Below are 23,547 nucleotides of genomic sequence, written 5' to 3'. Positions count from 1 at the left end.
ATCAATTGCTATTTTTATACCAGTAACTGCATTTATATTATAAAAGGTGTTTTATGTTTTTCTGGGTGTTTTGCAAAGGAATTAGTAGGCTTACACTCTTGAAAAAGATCTTTAATTCATGAAGTGTCCAGTTCTGTTGGTTTTCTACAGAGAACTTGTGTTGAGGGCCTGGAAGTTCTGGCAGCATTCAAAATCATTGACAATATTTGAAATATCATCTTTATAAAGTTTCGGCCGTGGTTATATGGCAAGGCAGTGGCCAAACCCAGAAGAGTCCCTTCGTGTGAACAGCGGGTTGCCTTTCTATATGGGATATGTCCTGTAAAGACTGATAACCATTTTACTTCCACTCCTGGAAGCTGGTTTACTGGGGAAAAGGGACTTGGAGGGCTGTATCCCCTGGTTCTTCTGCCCCTCTCCTCCACTAGTACTGCCCAGCCCTGAGTGCCTTCCCCTTTTTTTTTTGTGATGTGATTTCACTGGCTGGCTTCTGCCTGCTCTGAGGCAGGGTCATGTCACACCAGCCCAGGGCTGGCACTGCTGCTGCTTTGCACGTTCAAGGGACCTTTACTCCCAGGCAGCTGCTGAGACCAGAGTCTGGGCTTTTTTTGTGTGTGTGTGTCCAGCCTTGCTTCTCCATCCCATGCAAACTTTTAACAAGGAGAAGGTGAGAAAGGTGGCAACCAGGGGACAGTGATGGAGATGTGCCAAGTGCAGTTCATCCTGCTAGCAAGTGTCAGCAAACTTGGCTGGCATGTCTCACCTTCCTGGAGATCACCCCATGCATACTGGTCAGGCAGCTTCTCCCCGTGCTAACGTTTACGACTGAAAGGGATCATGTTGAGCATGTTTGTAATTGATTTAGGACTGTTGTGTGACAAAACACAATAGCTTTATATGAGGCTTTAATATAAATCTCTTGCACTAGCAGAGCCCAGTAATTAAATCAATATACAAGCAAGGCTGGAGAAGCACTATGAAAAAAGTTTGGTTCCAGGTTAAATACGAAACAGATGTTCCCTGACCCTCTCCCATTCCCACCCTGTTGCCTCCCCCTTTGTCCGTGCAAACAGCAGGCAGAAATGCTCCTAGTTTAAAAAGAAGGGAAAAAGGGGAAAAATAAAAAGCAATTGCATGATTTTTTGGCAGTGTTAACAATGAGCTGCTGATAGTTGAGAGCAACGCATCACATGTGTTAGGGCAAATGGCAGTGACTCAGAAAGGGTTGGGAGGGGGTGAGAGAGGCAAGGAAGGAGGCGAGCAGAGCCCTTTGGGAACTGTTCCTCTCACCCAAAGTTTGCAAAAGGGGACTGGGGAGCTGGTGATGGCTGTATCCAGAGCTACAGCAGGAATGTGCAGAGGGCAGACTGCCAGGATGGTCCCAGGTCATGAAAGGGAAGTCAAAGCATAATCTTCTCGCAAGAAACATCTCCTGTGGTAGCTCTGTCAGAAAATGTTGGAGGTGCCAAAGGGCTGAGGGTGTCAGGCTGGGCTCACCCCACAGATGAGGAGCTCTGTTATGAGTCTAGTGGACCCTGTCCAAGAGTGGGCAGAAAACATTGAGGAAGCTGGTGAACATCAGTGACGGGCCCTGTTTTGGGAGCGTATAAGCAGATGAAATTGTCCTCTCTACATGCAGGGGCGTGAGTAGGAAATCTGAGCGTCATGTTTTGGATATCCAAGAAGGACAGAGCTTTGAAACATTTTTGTAAAGTTTCCAAAAGCACAGGAGCAGTAGTGTAAGAGCTACAGTTGGATTGTTTCCTGTTCCCAGTTTTTGAGTGACACAGTCAGTCTCGGTAAAGTGATGCAATCCCTGCTGGATATTCCCGAGGCTGCTTTGCTTGGCTGTCTCTGGAGCAGGCTCTTTTTCTCTTAACAGTCTCTTTGTCTGAGTAGCTCCCAGCAATCTTTATTTTCCTTGGTTCCTTCTGAAGCCCAGGATCAATGTGTCTCCACTGCCATGGAGATGGTATGTCAAAGCCCTACCAGCCTTAGAGTGTGATAAGTAGGGCTGACCCATAACCTTCTCAGCTCCCACTGTTGATCCCTTTTGCAGTGCAGACAGTGAAACTTTTCCAACAGTAGGAAGAAAACTATAAGAATAAGCACCTATTTTGCTTGAGAGACAGCTAGCAGCTGCTCTTTACCCTTCTTAGACTTGCATTACTGTGCTTAGACCTATGGCCTATGGCCTGGAGTAATACAGGCAAAATCAGTCTATCCTCAGTTCACATTTGGGGGTCAGCACAGATTTACTTTGCTAGTTCAGGCATGTTATTTCCTTGCCGCAATCTCTTGCTCACATGGAATGGTACCACTCTACAGCAGCAGGATAAGAACTTCGGATATCTGCTTCCCAGAACAACTAGTCAGATTGATCTACATCTGTGAAGGGCTCCACAAACTTCAGATCTACGTGTTCTATGGTTAAAGACTGTTTGAATTGTGATCTTTCTATTCACTACTGTGATTAGAGGATAGGGAAACAATGGTATTAAGGAATTTGATGGAGGAGGGCAGAGGGAACAAAGAGTCAACATAACGTCAGTGAATTGTGAAATATGCATAAGTAGATTGAAAGGAATGGGGTCATTGTCCAAAACTATATCCTCCTGGAAGGTGATTTATTCTCATTTCAAGTTACAAAAGGGGCAAAAAGGCTTAGCACTGTACCGTACCTATCATAAGTGACACTTTTCACCACTCTATGTTGGATGTTTTATATGCTGAAATATTCTCAGGAATAGTTCATGCTGGTGTTAGACTGATCAAGCCAAACTACTTTAAAAATAGATTAGGTAGCTTTTGCTTCTTCTATGTGCTTTCTGGCTGGGAAGAACCTCTTGGATCATCAGAGAAGGATATCATTCTTTTTCTTTTTCTTTTTCTTTTTTTTTTTTTTGTGACATTTCAGACCCTTGTGTCTCCTCTAGGAAGCTTTTCCTAATGCCTTTCCCATTGTATGCATGTGATTTCAGTTGTTTTGCACAAAAAAGTGACATCAATCAGTTAAGAAGATATTAGAAATCATAAAACACAAGTTCTAAAAACCAAAGACACAAGAAGATCCAGCTTTAAGGATATTAGAAACAAGCTAGAAAATCAAAACTTTCCCCAAAACAGAATTTATCATCATCACATGAAAATCACACATCTACTAAGACATTAAATAGATTCCCAGGATCCTGGGTATAATGCAGTACAGCTGGAATTTACTAAGTTCAAAAAGGAACCTAAAAGACTCTGCAGAGGAAAGAGAGGAAGTCCACCACAAACCACCACGTTTTGAATTAGCATCTCAGTAGCAGTATCTCTGAATAGAGGGTTTCCCCATTTGATCAGTCAAGGCTGATTTTACATCACCACAAACATCCATAACCATTTTTGTTCCCTGGGAAAAATTTAGGTAAACTTCAGATGTCTCAATCAAAATCCTCTTTTCCTTTTTCTGCCTTCTTTTCTAATGGGGAGAACAATTTTACGTGTCAATTTTTCTCCACCTAGGTGGTCTTGAGTTAAAGATTTTTTTTGCATTCAAAGTGTCCTGTCTCAAGTTGTTTCTAACACTCTTCTCCGTAACATAACACGCTTACAGACTGACCCCCTATCCTGTGAAAATCATTGATTTTCATAGGGCTTGGCTCATGCTGTTAGTGAATAAACCATGTCCAGAAAGCTGCATTTTAATGTTAGGACACTGAGAATTTTGGAAAGCCATGAAAATAATGAGTCCATTGACAAGATGAGCAGCATGAGACTTACAGAACATAGAGCCTGATGACAAGATCCAGCTCTGCCTGAATATGAATTGCAGGGAGAGCTGTCTGAACAGTTTCTCAAGTGCCTTCCTTCACTGTGTGAGTTGAGAGAAAGGATGCACTGTTTGTAAAATGATCATGAAATCAGCTGCAGTCTTTTCTGTCTCCTAGAGAAAATTTCAGCAATGGCTTCCTATTAATCAAATGGATAATGCTAACGGAAATTAACTACCAAAAAAGCATTCTGCAACTGTCCTAGTTGCCATCAGAGAGAAGGTCTCAGCAGATGCGTCATCTTATAAGGAGCTGGAAATAAGGAACTGGAGTACCATGTTCCTTCTGTACCTCCATTAAGTTCAGTATGCTCCAATGTCATGAAACTAGAAGGAACTTTACTTTTCCATTGCCCAGGGAGGTGATGGAGTCACTGTCCCTGGTGTTGTTTACAGAAAGCTTGGATGGGGTGCTTAGGAACAAGGTTTAGTGGGTGATATTGGTAGCAGGGGGATGGTTGGACCAGATCATTTTGGAGGTATTTTCTAATCTTAATGATTCTGTGATTATTTGTTTCACAGTTGTCTTTAACACACTTGCACAATCCATCCAGGGCTTGCTATTTTATAAAAGTATGAGAAAAATGTATCCCTAAAAATTCTGTTGATATATACATATATAAATGCATACATGTATCTGTATATTAGAATATTTCATATTCCTCTCATCTGGGATTAACATCAAATAAAAGTATCTCTCATTCAGGTGTCTAAAATTTAAACCCTAAAATCCTGATCAGTGTCTGCTACAATTTTTTCAGACATCCTCTGAAAATACCATTTAATTTCTTACTAAACAGATATTTACTGCATACAAAACCAACTGCAAACACCGTTGATATATATGGCATTTGGAATACTCTGAGTAACTTTCAGACAAAAGCTGCTAATTATAAACCTGGCTAGTGTTTCTAAGATGGATGTTTCATGAGGTTTGATATAGTACCTAAATGTACCTAAATGTCTCTCTATATAGACATATATAGACATATATAGTACCTATAGTACCTAAATGTCTTTAACAAACAGTCCTCCATGTTTCTTCCTCAGAGACAATTGTTTTGGAGTGAGCAGTTCTTCTATAAAATTTTCTGTGTCACCTGGGCCTAAGGAAAATGGCACCTCTCCAACATGTTCGGGGTCCAATTAGAGATCAAACAATGAGGAGGGCTCTGTGTCTAGCCCTCACCTGGTTATCAGCAGTTGTTGAACCAGAAAACTCCATCCCATATCGAGAGTGGCCTGTCCCTCTCATCAGGCAAGTGTCTTGGTCTTGTGTACGGTATTTTTAACCTCTACATATTTTAACAACCTCTGCCCTATACTCTTGTTGGCATGCCTTTTGGAAGGGTGGCAAAAAAATTTCATTGCCAAATGTGGTTACAAGTGTTAACTCAAAGGTTTCATATTTGGAGGCTGGTATGGGAATACACTTCAGAAATTAATCCAAACTGTAAATTAAATAGAAAAAAATTTCCACAATGCAATTTCTGTGAGACTCATTTCTCACTTGTCACGTGAATAAACAAACAAACAAACAAACAAACAAACAAAACAGAGCTGATTTTTTCTATTTTTTCAGCATAACAGTCTTTCCTGCTTTAACTTTCGACCTGGCTAAAAAAGTACAGCACACATGATCCACGTGGTCCTTTTCAAAGCATCTATTTCAAATCACCTATCTGAAGGTCTGAGACATGGTCCAAATTGGCAAAGTGGAAGCTAGAATTGCAGCTGACTAATTAACTGCCTAAGAGTGCATGGTCGGAAGTGAAGACATGCACGTGGAGCATTTGAGCATTTTTCAAAGTTTTTATTTCTGTCTGCTTTCCAGACTTGTGCTGAGACATTTCCCATGGGAAGTCATTGTTCGTGCTTCAGATTAACTTCATTGAGAAGGAAAACTGGGAGAAGGAAACCCCCTTGGCTTCCATCTCAGAACAAGCTTAGGAACCACAGAAATCCCATTCATGGTTCCTCTGGTCTTCTTTCACTTGATCTGCAGCTGTTACAACACTAGAATTACCTCATAACACACAGAGGATTTTTCGGAGATTTTTCCTTAAAATTTCTCATTGACACAATCTCCAGTGTTCAAGCTAGATAGCAACTCAGGTGCCTTCCTATATGTGTATTCTGATAATTTCCACCAGATGACCATAGTAATTTTCAAAATCTTATGCTAGATGTGTAGATTTCAGTGAAAATGGTAAATATATTTATTTTCAATCAGATGAAAAAGGAACTGGGAAAAATATTTAAATTAATAGTGTTTGTACAATATTCAAACCTCTGCTCCTCTTTCAGGAAATGAGAACACCTGTGTAAACAACTGATCTGGAGAAGTTAAAGGTCACGTTACCACTGTGTAGTCCATGGCCTCTGAAGGTTAACATATCCTTTTACAAACAAAATATCCTTTCCTTGAAGAGGTTGGGCAGGTATTCCCTTGACTGCTGTTGCAACCTTTGGCCTCAATCCTACTAACACTTATACACATACTTAATTTTACTCATGCAAGTATCTCTACTGTACAGCTTAGAGGGGTGTGATGAGGTTCCGATTATTAGTGTTATAGGGTGCTCTGATGTTATGATGTCAAACACTTGGTACTTCTCAGTTTCCCAGTTATTGGGATTGCTGTCTTGCTCAAAACAAGACAAGGCAATCCACAGACTCACTGCAACCCATGGAACTCCCCAGATCGTTCTGAGTTGGAGCTTCAAGACTACTGATTTTTTCTGGAGCCTGTTCTCATTGGAATTTTTCCTAACATGCCTTCTCGGGGTGTCAGATCTTTAAACAAAACACTAAGTACTTTAATTATGAAGTAGTCATTTTGCAATTAGGTACAACATACTTTATTTTTTCATCTTATATTTGGTATTTTTATATTCTTTCTTTCTATGGTACACTTGAGCTGTTGGTTTTAGCTTCTAGCTGCATAGAAGAAGCTTCACAACATCTCTACTAATATTCTTAGAATGATTTGCAAATATCAGAGTGATTTAGGAGTCCAATTTCCAAAAGTGGTTTAGGTGTTAATACAATTAAACCTTATTTGAAGTCAGATGTTTTGAGAATATCTTTGGATCTGTTCTACATTTTGGTGAATAGTGTTTTCTTTTTAAATGTTTCATAACCCTTTTGGTTCCATTCTAGATACCTTATACTTTTCATTTGAAACCTCTTCTATAATTTCTATTTCCTGTTACACATGACAAAAATGTCTGTATGATGCCTTGATCTTACAAGATTGCTGAATTCATGGAATCAAAATGGTTTGAAACCTACTCAAAAGTTCAAATTATTGCAAGCACTAGAGATTGAGCTTCCCAAAAGAAGGCAAGGAAAATCAACAACAAAGCTTGTCTCCTGGTGCAGACTGGCTCCATAACATTAATGAAGATGTGTGGTTGAATATAGGCCAAGAAAAAGTTTTGTTTTGTTTGTTTGTTTTTTTTTTTTTTTCTAGAGAAATCAAACATACAGCTGAGGTCATTCCCCCAATATTCGCAAGACTACTTTCCAATGCCTGAGAACCCATATCACCCACACATCATGTGTTTCAAGTGGGTGCCTGTTGCTCAGCTGCAGCAGTCATATACCAACTACAGATTTCTCTGCCTATGGCAGGGGGCTTGGAACTAGATGATCTTTAAGGTCCCTTCCAACCCCAGCCATTCTATGATTCTGTGCTTTCTGCTTTCACCATGTTTAAATCATTTATCAGAAAAAAATAATCTTATCTGATGGTGACAATGACAATAAGATGTTGCTAGGTGGGAGTGAGGTGAAAGGCAACTGCTTTTATCTCTGCTCGTAATCCACCTCTGGCTATCCTCCTTCCATCCCCAAATAATATTTGCAAAATTTCTAAAGGAATTATATTTCTGTAATTTAAAATCTACTGATTTAGTTTAAAATTTACTCGGCTTGTCCTGGGACTCCTTGTGTGTGCATCTGTTACTGGAATCTGCACATTCAGGAATGATTTTGTAGTGCTTCTGCTGCTTCACATTCACTGCCAGAAAACAAAAAAAAAAAAAAAAAAGGAAAAAAAAGTTTGTCTGACTGCAAACATCTGCCTATTCAGTGTCTCACTACAGCAATTGATCTTCAGAACTTCACATTCAGTTTATTGGTGCAACGAGGATCATGCTGGTTCCTTCTTTGGTATCTGGAGGGGGTAAAATCAATTTCTTTGCCCTCTGGGGTATAATTACATTATTTGTATGGAGATTCCTTTCAGCATGTAGAACAATATTTCCCCTTAGAAGTCATCAGTTCCAGTATTAGCTGGTATTTTTACTTCGTAAATCTGGCCATGAATATTTCCCATAATGCTATGATTTGCATCTGAAAAGACACATGATTTAACTGCCATGTGTGTATCTTAGTTTGGAGAGCAGATTATCTCCTGATGACAACCTGTAAAATAGACATTTATGATTTCTAGTCCTCTTTACCCATATTTCTTGCACTTTTTTATTTTACTTTATATATATATATATGCAGTTAAGCCATGAGCTAGCAACTTACACATTCTTAGAAGGTAACCGTCCTCTCCTGGCTGTAGAAGTTCAAGAAAGATACCCATCTAGTTAAGGTCTCTAAAACCAGCAGATGTTCAGGCTTGCCAGTGTTTTAACTCTTGTCCAAAACTTTTTACTTTCTTTCAGTTACGTGGAATTAAAGAGTATAAATTGATCATTTAGTACGGCCAAGAGGAAAAGGAACAGTTGTCAGAGCCATTGATTTAAAAACATATATAAGAAAATGTTAAAGGGGAAAAGGCACATTTTTGACTTTGAAATTGGCAATAAATACCTGAACTTCTGAATCTAAGAAAACCTTTGTCACCCTCAAGAAGCTCAGAACTAACAGGTCTTTCTCTGCAGGTATTTCTCATCTTCTGCAGAACTTAATTTTATATTTTGAAGACTCTACTTAGAGAAATAAAAATGTTGTGGGGACAATGACCCCTAGTTTTCAACTGTGAAGAGACAGCAGAGAAGAAAAGGAAAAAAGTAAATACAAGGTGGTAGTTGCAACTTTTTAAATGTTAACATCCAACTCAGTGGTGTCAAATCTTCCTTCTGTAAATCCTGCTCAACTGTCAAACACAAAGTAGCAGAGAAGCTGCTCTGTGCACATGCATGTTGCCCCTGCTGGACCAAAAAGGCAGTAATGAGTCAGGGAGCAAATATTTCATGATATATGACTCTAATTGGAAAGTCAGTCCCACTGTTAGGGATGTATTTGTGCCCTGCTGGTTGGCCAAGATCATGCCTGACTGATACAATCTAATCCTAAAGACTGGGGATGTTTAAAGTGATGTTTAAGTATGCATAAATACCATCTGATCCTCCTGGTGTTTCCAGACCACGGGGTTGATAACAATAAGGCAGATCAGGCTGCTAAGCTTTATGGAAACCTGCTGCTTTTTTCCATTCCTAGTATTATCTCCATGTCATTTGGTGGACAGGACCACAGGGAGTCATTATTGTCATGTACTAATGGAGACGAAAAACCTGCTGTTCATTAAAGTGGTGTGGAATGAATTTTGTGGGCAATGGTATATTTATGTTGGTAACTTCAGCAGCTTCTCTGCCTTGTAATAACAATGATGTCTTAAATAGCTCTTGGAGCCACAAAGCCTTAGAATCACAGAATCACAGAATGGTTTGGGTTGGAAGGGACCTTAAAGACCATCAAGTTCCAGCCCCCCTGCCTGGCACAGGGACACCTTCCAGTAGATCAGGTTGTCAGTGGCCCAGTCCAACCAGGCTTTGAACATTTCCAGAGATGGGACATGCGCAGCTTCTCTGGGCAACCTGTTCCAGTGCTCCACCATCTTCTGAGTGAAGAATTTTCTCTTAAATCTAATCTAAATCTCTCTCTTCTTTTTTAGTTTTAAACCATTTCCTCTTGTCCTAAATCATCCCACACCAGGACCTGCTGTTCCATAACATCTTTCTGGGTACTCTGAGTCCTGGTCATTAATAGCTGGGCACGGCTGTGCTTTGTTTTCCTGTTTGTGTTGGCCGAATGCTATTTTCTCAGAGAGGTAAGGCCAGAGTTTATTCCATGTTACAAATGTGAAAGCACAGTTACTGAACTAAAAATGCTGGCTGAGAAGGGAATGCACCTTGTTGTCTGAGGCTTCCTGTTTTTGCCAGGGGAGCAATTTTCGAGAAATGCTAAGCAAAACTTACCTTGAAAACTGGGACTTTCTAAAGCTCTTATCTCTAGGAACTCCACTTTCGCTGCTGCCTTTGGAAAGAAAAAAAAAAAGAAAGAAAAAATAAACAGCAACAACAAAATTGAGCTTTGGTGTGGTGAACCTTGCATATCTGACAACATAAATTAGGCATTGAATGTTAGGTACCATGTCAGACCCCCATGGTCTGGAAACCCAGGTAGCCCTATACATGCCAGGACATGCAGTTGGCCAAATGTCACCTCCGCATAGAAGCTGGGCTCCTACTCATCCATCGCTTTCCCAGGAAACAAGGTGTACCTTTTCATGGCTTGTAAAGCTCTCCTAGAGATGCTGTGTAGTAACAGATCTGGGCTTGCACATCAGACTTCTCCAAAGGGTGAAAACAAAGTGGAAACTGGCCTTAGAATAAAAACAACTGAATTATTCCATGAACAATTTGTCAAATTCCAGATGTCTGGAGCCGTGAATTGTGTTCAATGATTGTGTGGAACCTATTTAGCAAAGGATAATGATGGATTAATGATAGTAATAAAACAAATGAAAAGCATGTGCCCTCTGAAGAATTAACAATGGGTTAAGGCAGATATATTTTTAGAAAGTCTGAGAAAGTTAATATATTTAAATAGTATTAATATAAGAAAGGAGTAATAGTTCCAGTTAGAGTGTTCTACATAGTGTAACTGGAGAAATTTTTCTTCATGCCCAGAAAAAATTCCTTCTGGTGCATCTCCAGCATGGCTCCATTTGAGGGAGATAAACCAGTTAACACCATCTCAAACCTAATAATATAGCCACCTTCTTCAACTTGCACTTACAGGGCTGAACAGGCAGCCAGAAATTCACAGCACATAAATTGCAGTTGATAAATATCAGTTTGTGTTCTCAATTGCTGGCCGCAGGTGGTTTTCCTTACCCTCCCCATCCATTCCCATCAGGGAGAGCAATTCTGGCCCTTTTACCTCCAATGGGATTGCAATTTACTGGGAGTGAAGGGCACTCAGCACTTTTCAATAGGACCTCCCTCCTTCAAGATCTTTGTGTGTATCATCTTGCCCAGGAAGCATAAAATGCTCAGCTAACCTTGTAGGATGAACTGCACATCTCCAGAATTTGCCAGAGCTGTACTAAAACTTTGCAAAACGTGGCACTTTGAAAAATGTTCTCCTAAATATGTAATTAACGTGATGACAGCTTCCTAGAGGTTGCTGTGTTACGTACTTTACAATGCTATGATGTCTCTGTGCTGTGTACAAGTCTTTTATGTGCAGCTAAACAAACTATGATGGAAAAGATTTAAGTGTTCATTTGAGAATAGGTCATTATAAGTACATCCATATTTATGATCAAGATGTATAAGAGCACATTTTTTTCTGGCTGCACAGCTATTATTCATCTATAATTGCAGAAATACACCCTGCCAGTTTTGCTTTTCAGTAACTGACTTTAATAGAGCAACTAATCTGATCTACCTTTTAGCAGCTAAGAACTCTGGAGTTCCTTTAAATGTTTTCTGTTAAACACTTTTTTTTTTTTTAAGTATTTTTTGTGACAATGATTTTTTATGTAGATTGCTGAGGAGATATGAGTTTTGAAGAACTTTTACTCATCAAAGTCATGCTTTCAAATACCACATTATGCTGCTGTTCAGGAGATGCCCTTTAAAATCTGTTGACTGAATGCATAAATAAGTGCTCCATATTAATAGAAAGCATCTCTCATTATCTGTAGCAATCTTTTATCTAATATACAACAGTAGTTAAGCTGAGAAGTACAGATAGAAATCCTACTTTAGCTTCCTATTCAGTTAGACCACAACAATACTGCTGGTTGAAAAATTGGGTATAAACCATGAGTGTGTGCTGGCAGCCCAGAAAGCCAAGCATAACCTGGGTTGCATAAAAAGAAGCGTGGCTGGGAGGTTGAGGGAGGTGATTCTCCCCCTCTACTCTTTACTCATGAGACACCACCTGGAGTATTGCATCCAGCTCTGGTGTCCCCAGTACAAGAAAAGCATGGACCTGCTAGAGCAAGAGCAAGACCTGTTAGGCCAAAGACACTGGGGTACTGGAACACCTCTCTTTGAAGAAAGGCTGAGAATTTATTTTTTTTTTGTTTGTTTGTTTATTTATTTATTTCCATCTGAAGGAGAGAAGGCTGTGGGGAGAACTTATTTTGGCCTTTCAATACAAAAAAGGGACTTATAAGAATGATGGAGAAAGACTTCTTGCCAGGGCCTGTATTGACAGGACAAGGGGCAATGCTATTAAACTGAGAGTCTAGGTTTAGACTGAATATAAGGAAGAAATGTTTTTCATGTTGAGGGTGGTGAGGCACTGGAACAGGTTGCCCAGAGAAGCTGTGGATGCCCCATCCCTGGAGGTGTTCAAGGCCAGGCTGGATGGGGTCTTGGGCAGCCTGGTCTGGTGGGAGGTGTCCCTGCCCATGGCAGGGGGGATGGATTAGATAGCCTTTAAAATTCCTTTCAACACAAACCATTCTGTGACTTTATGATTTTATGATTCTAAGATTCTACGATTCATGTCAATAGCCATTACACTTAAAAATTATTCCCAATAATGCCCATGTACATGTGCCATTCCCATATAAGTGGTATTAATCAGTATCATTAGTTGCTATTAACTGTAGGACAGCTTTATGACACACTGAAATATAGAGCATGGTGTTGGCTTTTTAAGATACATGACTGCAACTGATTGCTACATGGGTTTATGGTGTCTAATCTACAGAGGTAGATTAGACAAAACCAGAACTGTCAAGAACTGTATTGGATACTGCAACCTTTAACTGGTGGAGCAATTAGTTGAAGTTAGAAATGATGACTCTTCCTGACACACTAGAAACATCCCAATGTTACATTTGGAAGTAATGAAAAATAGAGCAGAGGGTTATTCCTATGTAGCCTGCTATTTTTTTAGGGGACACATTAAAACCTCTGAAAGAATCTAGTGAGCATAATTTAATTAAAAGAAAATAGAATACAGCTCCTCAAATCATCTGATCTCAGACTAAGTTTCATCTGCAGCATGGTCAAAGAAGAATTTTTTCGGGGCCACTGAACTTGTGTGGAAATCACTGATACTTGAAATCTGACAAAAAATATCAACAGCATCCTAGGAGGTATGGGAAATGGCTGGATTTGAGCAGCACAAAAGAAACAACAACCGTCTGCACTCCTTATGAAATCCTGCAAGATACATGACCAAGAGTAAGGCTTCAATCTTCTCCAGTTCTCCTTGGAAACAACTGCACTGTTGGAAGTTTTATAAACCATGAATTCATGGCATAAAATCTAGGAAAAGAAGGAAATCACATACAAAATCACAGCTGTCCCATATTTCCTCTGAGATAAAAATTCCCAGGAGAGGGACTTCTGCAACAATGCAGACTCATACAATAGATATTTCCACAGAGAGAAGGAAAATCTTCCTCTGCCAAGTTTGAGCGGTTAGTATTTGGAAGCTTCCACACGCTATGCAATAAATAACCTTCAGAAAGAGAGACCCTTAAGGCTGGAGCCAAAGGAATTCCTCATTTTGAAAAAAAAAAAAAAAAAAAAACCACATTTGGAAAGCACCTTCAATGACAGGACCAGGAAGACTGATCTTTAGATCTTTAGTCGACAACTGTGACTGAATTGCACTGAGATGGTAAAGTCCTTCCCCTTTACTTAAGTCCAAATAAGTTCCCAGCTGGAGTCCATCAAATTGGAAAGTGGATACAGTTCAGAAGAAGGTGAGGAGTTAAGGGGCTTATAATTTCGTTTCCTGAAATTGTTAGAGACTTTTTCTTTTCAAAGAACTCATTATCTGCCTTTTGTTAGACAACAAAGATTAAAACAAAAATGCACAAGAGAAAAATAATAGGAGAAGAGGAAAGTGGAAAGAAATCTTCTCAATGTAATCCATATCTGCTGGTTTTCTTTATTTCCAGGCTTCCACAATGGTGCTGGGAAAAGTTTTGAGCTTGCTCATTCTGCCAGTGTGATTACTTGCATATCTTTGAAAATGGGTTTGCAAAAATACTTTGAAGAAACATTTCTAGAAATAGGAATAAACAAATGTTTCCTTCATGATATTGCACATTTCTGCACACAAAAAATACTGTTCCTCTGTGATGTGTAGAATAAACAGTGTCTGTCTCTTTGGAAGATAATTATCTGCCACTTTGATAATGTCTATCTGGGTGCTTGTATCCATGTTTTTGCTTATAAAAAATGCATGACACTGAAAAATACCGTGTTCTGCTTGTCATGATAAGCAAGAGAATAGGAGTCCTTGTTGTGTTGTTGAAGTATGAAGGTGAAACCACAAAGAACACAGACCCAATGGAGACACTAAACACTGAAAGCACAAGCTGTCTGGAAGCTCTTACAACAGACTCAGACCACCATCATCTACATTGATGCATGTGTAGTCTTGTAAAGGGGTGCGTGTGTCTGTGTGTGCAAACAGGTAAAGGAGTGTGTAACCATCACAATTAAGGACTCTCTGTTGGATACCAGGGATTTTATCTGGTTGGCTAAACACAGGCATTTAGTATAACCTTCTAGTTGCCAGATGTGACAGAGGGCCCCATGGAGACTCCATGTCCATCTGGACCATCATGTAGAGGTCAGATACCAAACTCTGTCCATATGAAACAATATTTTTGTTTGTCTGAATCCTTCAGAATGTGACTGTAAAAAAGACCCAGGACTCGTCTTAGCAACACTGGAGTCAACATGCTAAAATCAATTATACTTTAGAAATTAGAGGTGCAGATTTGTCTTTCATCGTACTCTACATTTGATAGAACAAATATATCAACTTGAATGTAAATGTCACTTCTGTCAACATCCCTATCAAGGACTGCGTGGAAAGCTGAAGTTTTGTCTGCAGTTGATTATTTTCTTCAAGACAGTCCCACCACCCAACAAGAGAAAAGGAAAGTGAATGATACTAGAAGAACTTCCTTGGGAAGCAAGTTTTTTAACCACTTGCTAGCAATAAAATACCAATGTAAGGGAAGACGGGAGTTTAGATCAGGATGTTTCCAAGTAAGTATTCAATGCAAGATCTGCATATTGCTGGTAAATGACCATATTATATAAATAAATGAACATTGAGGGAGGTTAGAGACTTTTTGATTTGGAAATGATTGCGACACGAAAACCTACTAGGCTGAGGGAAGTACTCATGCTGCTACTGATTATAAGGGGCCAATGCATCAGTTGGACCTGGCATCTGCCAATTTTGAACCAGCAAAGTCATCTGTTGAGAATTCCTCCTGCCAGAGGCATGTGAGTTTGAAAAGCTCTTTCAGTGGTCTATCCACTTGCCAATGATTACTTTACAAATATTAATTAAGACTTTGTGATCCAAGATTTACTCTACAGTGGCATCAGTGTTAGTTGTTCAAAATAAATGAGGAGTCATTACAGGGATGGTCAAGCTAAGGAGTTAAGGCCTCAGTGAAGTGTTAGGTGAGCTAAGGCTGCAGTGATAGCTATATAGCTTATTGTGTTCTTCGCTTTTCTGTCAGTAAGTGCAGACACTTCTGCTCACATAGCTACTGCAGTTGGAACACAAGTTGCAAAAGCAAGTAAAGCTTTAAAGGTGCATCAGAGTCTGAAGAATTGTTCAGGACAAGTGAATTATAATTCAATTTTTATGATTTTGTCACCCTCAATTTTTTCAGAGCTTCAGATGCCCCTGGTTCTCATTGCCAAACCTGCAGTGTTCATGGAGTCCAGACTTCTGCTGACACATTTTGTAAGCTTTGATTGGTAATGGCAGTGAAGAGAACCTACATGAGAGCATTCATCACTCAACCCAACTGAATCTCTCTTTGTTGTCTCTAATGCAAAACATGAACATGGAATTGGGGGATGAGGAAAGGATACTGAGTGTGGTCTGCTAGTACTGTTCATATCTTTAAAAGTCATTACAGCTGTTATGGGGAACCCTGGAAGAAGTACAGCATGTCATCAGAGAGAAGGAGTCACAGTAAGTGCTGCATGCCAAACAAGCTGATATTTCCTCCCCAGCTGCTCAAGCCACCTGGGTGTTTCCATTCAGAATAGCAAGATTTACTGGCAGGCTGTGGTCACATCACCCAAGAAGAAATTCTATAAATTTTCAGCTCTGAAAAAATCCCCTGTGTAAGCTTTAGGTAGTATCGCTCTGCAGACAGAATATAAAAGGGAATTCCAGCAACCTCTTGAGCATTACTGGAATCATCTGCCCCTGCCATTTAAGCCTAGGAATGGTGGAGGTGCCTTGACTCAAACAGATTAGTCGTGGTCATTAACTTAACCCTGGTTCCTCCCAAGTGGGTGACTTACTTTCAAAACTCACAAATGTTAACTTTGACGGACTTCTAAGATATTTTTTTTTCTTTATCAAGATGTCTTTAAGTGTTACCCTCTTTTAAAGTCAATGTTATTACAGAGCTAATTTCAACTGTAAAGGGGCCCTGGTCCTGAGGGTTTCAAGGAACTGACTCCCTGCTCTCTGGCTTTCTGTGTGGAAACTGGAAAAGGCAATGACTCTGTCTACCAGAACTGTAGAGTTTAGTTTATGGTAAGCTGGATGTCAAGGAGTAACACTTGTTTTCAGCCATTAATAACAAAGAAGTGCTTAAAATTAAGATTCAAAGACTGTACTCTAGGTTTTGTAGATTATGAGCTGTGCAAAGATCAAGGCCAATTATTTCAGCAACCAAACAGGGGTTGAGGAGCCTGGATTTTGCCATGTACTTCTGAAAAATCCTGACCTGTGTTAAGTATAACTGGAAGGAATCCAGTTTTATGTGACACAACTCCTTGCACACGGGAATAGTGTTTTCCACATGCAAGTAACAAATATATACAGACTCATGTTTACATGTACTTAAATGCGTAGCTACTTGATCAGTTTATTTATTTATTTTTTAAATTTATTTGGCCAGAACATCACCAAATCTCATTCTGGCATGTAGTTACCCAAGTATTGTGTAAGAGAACAGATGCATTTTTTTTCTCTCCACTTGGCACCAGTCATCTCTCAACTGAATGTCCAATTTCCAGGCCCAGACAAGATATGGACAAATTGCTGGTATGCCAGAGAAGGCGAACAAGAATGATAGGCTGGAAAAACATGACCTTTGAAGGAACATTTAAAAGACAGTGTTTGTTTAGTCTAGAGAAGCGGAGACTACTGAGTTGATGATAATGGTCTCTGATACGTATAAAGTTATTATGAAGAGACTAGTGATAAATTGTCCTGTGAGCACCTGGGGTTCAGACAAGAAGTAACTGACCTTTCAGCAAAGAAGATTCAGGTGAAATTTTAGGAAAATGTTTTTATAAGCACAGTTAAGCATTGCAACATGCTACCAGGTTTGCCAGTGAAGTCTCCTTTGCTTGCAGATTTCATGACAAACATCTGTTGGACATGGCCTTGGCAGATAGGAAACTTGGCATTCAAACAAGAGGATTGTCTAAATAGCTTGTGAAGTCCCATTCCGGTTTACTTTCCTGTGCCTGTAAATTTTCTTTGTGCATGTCTCTTGTTTGCACACTAACAAGTATGATGGTTTTAAAGAAGGTGTGCCTTTGGATAGCTTTAATCTTGACTTGTTCAGCCCCTGCCACGTTTCTTCATCTGGTATCCAAGCCAGGTGCAAGACAACATGTCAGGAGCTTCCTAGTATCTCAGCAAGCCCTAGAGCATCTCTTCAAGGCCCTTGAGCCACCAGATTACTTAAGGCTAGGTGCCCAGTCTTTTCAAGCACTTTACAGTGTTTATTTTTTAATTTTTTTTAAAAAACTGTTCTTTACTTTCCTGTGTTGCCTATCACCTACCATAACAGAACAAAGGTGATCTGGAATGCAATTCCTACAAAGAAGCAATGCAGCTACCACAGGTCTTGCTGTACTGAAATAAAGCCAGATGTTTTCCTTTCTTCTTGTAAGAGGGTATGATTTGGGGTAGGTAGGGCCTGAGGGGACTTGAATATGTGATACTGAAGATTTGTGTTTTTTGTTTTCTTCATTAGATTTTAATTGCTCTGTGACTTGCCCATCACAGTGTACTAATGCAAACCATTGTTTCCCTCTTTATAGACTGCTGGACAATGGAAATAATGGGGGAAGACCAGTATTTATGTTCCTTTGACACTGTAAATGATTCTAATTTTCTCAGCTTATTGTTTTGAGAGGGTTATTTTATAACTCTCTCCTCCTCCAAGTTCCTTCTTCCCTCATTTTTCCATAGACCTTTCAGGTCCTGCTGGGCCCCAGGAGCTGGTGTTGGATGTGTGTGTTTACAAGGATGCCACTTGCTCCACTTGGACCTTTAACTGTCATTGTTGTTGTTTGTTTTGTTTTGTTCTGTTTTGCTTTTATTTTCGCCTTTGCAACCATCTCTTACATATTGCTTCCATTATTACTCTTGTTGTAGAACCAGGTCTCCCCTTTTGTTCTCTTGGAGGTTGACTAGCCAGCAAAAATGTATATATGTTGATGCATTGTATTTCCTTTGATGACAGCATCTCCTCTCAGTCCTCTCCCTGTCTCTGTCTTTCTCTGTTCTGTTCAAGTTCACATCCCATAAATCTGTGGTTAACCTGAGTGACAATTGCATTTTACCTTTTCTGTTGCTATACAAGACTGGGCTCAGTCCTGACAACCTGTATGTTGTCCTCACTCTCCTACTTTCTCCTAACTTTTGTTATATGCTCTCTCTCATCACTCTTTAAAACCTCACTGTCACTTACTTGGGAGAGTGCATACACAAACCAATATTCTTTATTTTGTGTGGTGTTTTTTTGTTTTATTTTTTGCAGTCAGATTTTCTTAGTATGGTTTCTGCTTTAAGATTGTTTTATTGTTTGTCATGTTTTGTGCTCAAATTCCCATTTGGCACTAAGGAGCTTAATTTTGCTGTGTTGTTCTCTGGTTTCTTACTGTTACAAAATGATGTTGCAAAACTTGCTCTCAGTTTTCTAACCACAGCTGATACCTGCATGCTGCCAGTAGACTGTCCTTCCAAGTTGGAACTGTAATTCACTGTAGCAATATAGTGCTTTGTCATACAGACGGGTTATGCCAATTCTGATCTTTTCTCACAATATCAGATTTCAGAAAGATGTATAATCTTTGCTTTTGCTGTAAAGCCTCTTTGCAAATGCATGCAATATGTATGCAGCGTTTGCTTTCAGCTGAATGTTCAGGACAAGGTTGTAGGCACACCCCACTGGTATAGTTCAACCATTCCTCCATCACCAGCTTTGACACAGGTATTTGTCTTGTAAAGTCAGATCTTAAACTTGTTGGGATTATGGCTAAGTGAACTTGAAACAAGTCCCACCTTGCACACACATCCTTGCCCTTCATTTGGTGGGGTAAAATATGCTGTCCTAGGGTAGGTTTTCTTGCAATATGGCCAGGCTCAGACTTTAAATTGTTAATTTTTAATTGTTACTTTCCAGGACAGCCTTGTCCTGCAAAGAGCCTTATTGGTTGTCCAAGAGCATCTACCAGCAGCAGCTCTCTCAGGGGCAGAAATGTGTCTTCCCCTCCTGGCTGGAGAGTCTCCATAAAATGTGTTTGCTTGCAGATGCTTGTGGGTGACTTTTATATAGTACATCAGAACAATTTGTGCCATTCATCTAAAAGGGAACAGAGGGAATCCTTACATTCCAGATATCACAACCAACATCCTTATCCCACTGTCTTTCTATTCATATTTCCTTTCTGTGGTGGAACTACACTAGCGAATGCTGTGGACTGGCTTTAAATAGCCTGCACTCCTACGTTACCACATCCTACATTCCTCTGAAGCATCACGTGTTCACTCAAACTGTTTTGTAAAGCTGTGGTGTTTTGTGAAAAATGTCTTCCTTTTGGTCAGCTTTACTCTTCCAAACTTCTGTTCTTTTGTCTATGACTTTCACCATATTTCTTCACTTTTCTTTAACAGCCTCAGGGAGACTCTCTTTCTGAACTCTCAGTAGGTATTGCAACCTGCATTGCTCATCTGGAGCCTGTGCATGGCTCTTGAGTGACTGAGGTCATATTTTTGTCCCTTGGTGTATTTTGGTTTACCTGCCCTTGCAGGTTGGAAGTGTTTTTCTAGGGATAGACCTGCTTGCCTCCCCAGTCTCTTCAGTGAAATGGATTAGGTGTCCTCTCTCCTAAAAGCTAGGGTTTTATTAGCCATTTTTACAACCTTTTACTAGGTATGAGCACAGTACGTATTTCTTTCCTTTTAAAAACACAAAATGAATCTCTAGTTTCATTCTGCTCTGGCTCAGGACTTAAGCTACAATGATGAACTTTACCTGCTGAAGTGCTACAGTCACAATGGACTTTGTTCCCACACACGCAGATATCTTCTCCAAACTCCTCCTTCCTCCCACACCTACTCCTTTCCCTAATTTCTATGGAGGGGGCTAGCCTGTTTTGCTCATCTTCTGCCAATGACTTCTCTAGTGGATGTCAATGAATATTTTCCTAAGGAAGGCTGTGTATGTAGTCTATGGAAATGAATATGTAGTCTATGGAAAATAAGATCTTTAATCACCTATTGTATCAGGAAAATAGGAGTCTCCTGTGGGAAGTGATGAGGCGTAGTTGCATGGAGGTCTGAATTGTCACTTCATTCCAGCATGATAATGATCAAATTATCTCCAGCAAGTTCATCTTTCCTCCTGAATTCAGTGTATCCTTCCACCCACTCTCTTGTCTCTCACAAGATTGCTTTGCACTAATTCCTTTTTTTTTTTTCTGTTGATTTCCTTTTCAAATATCAGTCATGAGAACAAAACTAATTTATTTATTTTTTTTAAGAAGGAAGAGTTCCCAACAAATGTTCAAGGGGATCACTTGGGCCTGAGGCTGTCTCATCATTTTTGCAACTCAAGCATAGAAAACTACTGTGACTTCAGATATTATTTGAATTTGTGCTCAAGCCTGAGCATGTATTTAAGTGCTTCCCCATAAAATCACATTTATTTATATATTTATTTATGAGGCAGGTGTTTGCTGACTGCATGGAAGAGTCACAGATTCAAGAATGATATTTAGGAACATCTACATACAGTTCTGCAGGAAATTCCATGCTGCAGGTCCCAGAGCCCAAGCAAGGAACTGTTGTAGCCAGAAAGACTCCATAGAAGCGCCGGGTGTTTCCCACAAAATGCTTATTGCAGGACCAGGGCCTACATAAACAACAGAAGAAAATTTTCTGCATTTTTGTCTCATAGCAGTGTGTTCCCAGCAATAGTTTCAGAGAGTGAACAGATCCAAAGTATGAAGCAAAGTATGCACTTGATGCTTCTTTGCTGATTGGAGACATGGGAATGGATGTTGATATTTTGGAAACTGTGAAGCATGCTTCCTAACCCAAACTGTTTCTTGATTCTCATGTGACTCAGAGACAAGAAAGCAGATCTTCTCTGCTTGTACACCAACGGTATTTAAATTGCTGAATCTGCACAGGATGGTTTAAATTAGCTCTGAACAATGGCATCTATTCAGGCCTTTGGTGAATCTACTAAATCCTTTTTGGCTGCTTATAAGAAGCCTATACTTGTAAAAGAATTAATTTTCCTGGCATTTCTATAATGATAATAACTGAAAATACCTTATAAGAGCATATTTTACTATGGAATTGATTTGTTTGTTCCAATTGCTAATTTTCCATTAAATATTTTTAATGAAATTGCAAATATGTTTGGATAATTAAATACAATTTCAGAATCACCATCTACTAAAACAGAGGATATGCTGCTGTGGAACAAGTTTGCCATTATGCTGGGCAAAATATGAATTCCTAGCCGGGCTTTTTGCACTTCCGTTGCTCTGCAGTCTGCAGGGGGAAGTCATTGTCTATTCTAACTTAGTGGTATAAAAGATGAGAAGCAGGGAGTCTTCCTTGAACTGTTGATATGTTTCCTTCCTCAGCTTTTCTTCCAGCTGAGGTGTAAAAAAGAAGCTGGTGATGTGTACTATGTGGTAGAGAAAAAAAGATGCCGTTTTCAGTGTGTGTGTGTATGTGTAGTCATGCTGATAAAATCACTGCCAAAGTCTTACTGGAATCAACTGACTGGACTGAAAGGCAGCTGGCTACGTGGTCATTTAGTGCATGAAATCTTAAAAACCAATGATGTTGGTACACAGAAGGATAAAGGGTACTTACACACAGAGGATAACTCCACAAGCAAACGACAAGGTAGCTTGCATGTGCATTTATTTGAGTCATTTGGACTGATATGAAAATGGAATGGGTTCCAAAAGAATCTTTCCCTGTTCATTTTGTCCTCTTCCAAAGAGGTGCATGGTTGTGCAGTTGCTGTCCTTTGCCCCAAAGCTGACTATTTCTGTTAAAAAGCAAGGAAGGAAGGAAGGAAGGAAGGGAGAGGAAGGGAGGGAGGGAAGGAGGGAGGGAGGGAGGGAGAAAAAGAAAAAAAGAAAATTAATGTCTTCCTTTTAACAAAATCTTTCATTAGAGAAACATATTCTGTTTGTTGTGAGTGCAGGAACACGAAGTGAGAGCCTAAATCTCACACAGAGGTTTCAGTGTGAAAAATGGAGTTGCAGAGGATTTGGGAGAACCAACCAAAAGACAAAGGTACTTTATGTCACTTCCTATGTCTCTAATATGTATTTTAATCCTGTGGAATGCTCATTACTCTTTCTCAGGCTCTCAGCATGGCCCCCAAACCATTACACACCCACTAAGGAGCTCTCAGAAGCCCCTGGGGAGGTCCCAACTTCTCTTACTCTTCCTTCTCTTGCTGGTCCTGCTCCAAGAAGACGATCTCTCAAACTGAATGTTTCATCACTCCAACTTCTGCCACAGTAGGAGGCTGCTAGTATCTGGCACTGCCAAAATCCACAGCCCCTTTGAGGAGATTCTAGAGTGCTTCACAGCAGGCAGAAAGCAGCCGGCCCTGCTGCCGAGGTTACAGCATCAGATGATCATGCTCAGCAGCTGGCTGCAGCTGATGCTCGCTACCGCTGCTGCCTTACTCTGCCAGCAAAGCCTCCTGCTGGAGACATGGCTCATATTAGCAAAAGTTCTTTGATGTCCTTTAGAAGCTCCATAAATACATGTGCTATGCTGCTATAGTGGCACCATGTTGGGGAGAGGAGGAGACAGGCTGTATTTACATGGGAGTTTTGCCTGGTGTGGATGTATGAAATGATAAAGCTCTTTGCACTGCCAAGTGACTGACTTAAGCCGGTAAAAACATAGTGTCAGTGTCAGAGAGGAGAACTTAGGGGCACAGGAGCTTTGATTTCAGGATGGGAAACAAATATACAAACATATATGCATACATATATACATGTATATATATTTTATAATACACACATGTAAACATTTTACACAATTTATGTGTGTGTGTGTGTTCTAAGCAATATCTAAATCAAAGTCTGTCTTTTCTGTGACTTTCTTGGCATTATCCAAAAATATCAACTTCATCATGAAAATGAAGAAATGGAGTATAACAGTATAAGGCT

This window comes from Anser cygnoides, chromosome 2 (genome assembly GCF_040182565.1).
Source record: "Anser cygnoides isolate HZ-2024a breed goose chromosome 2, Taihu_goose_T2T_genome, whole genome shotgun sequence".
Lineage (NCBI taxonomy): Eukaryota > Metazoa > Chordata > Aves > Anseriformes > Anatidae > Anser > Anser cygnoides.
Note: the sequence above shows the minus strand (reverse complement) of the source record.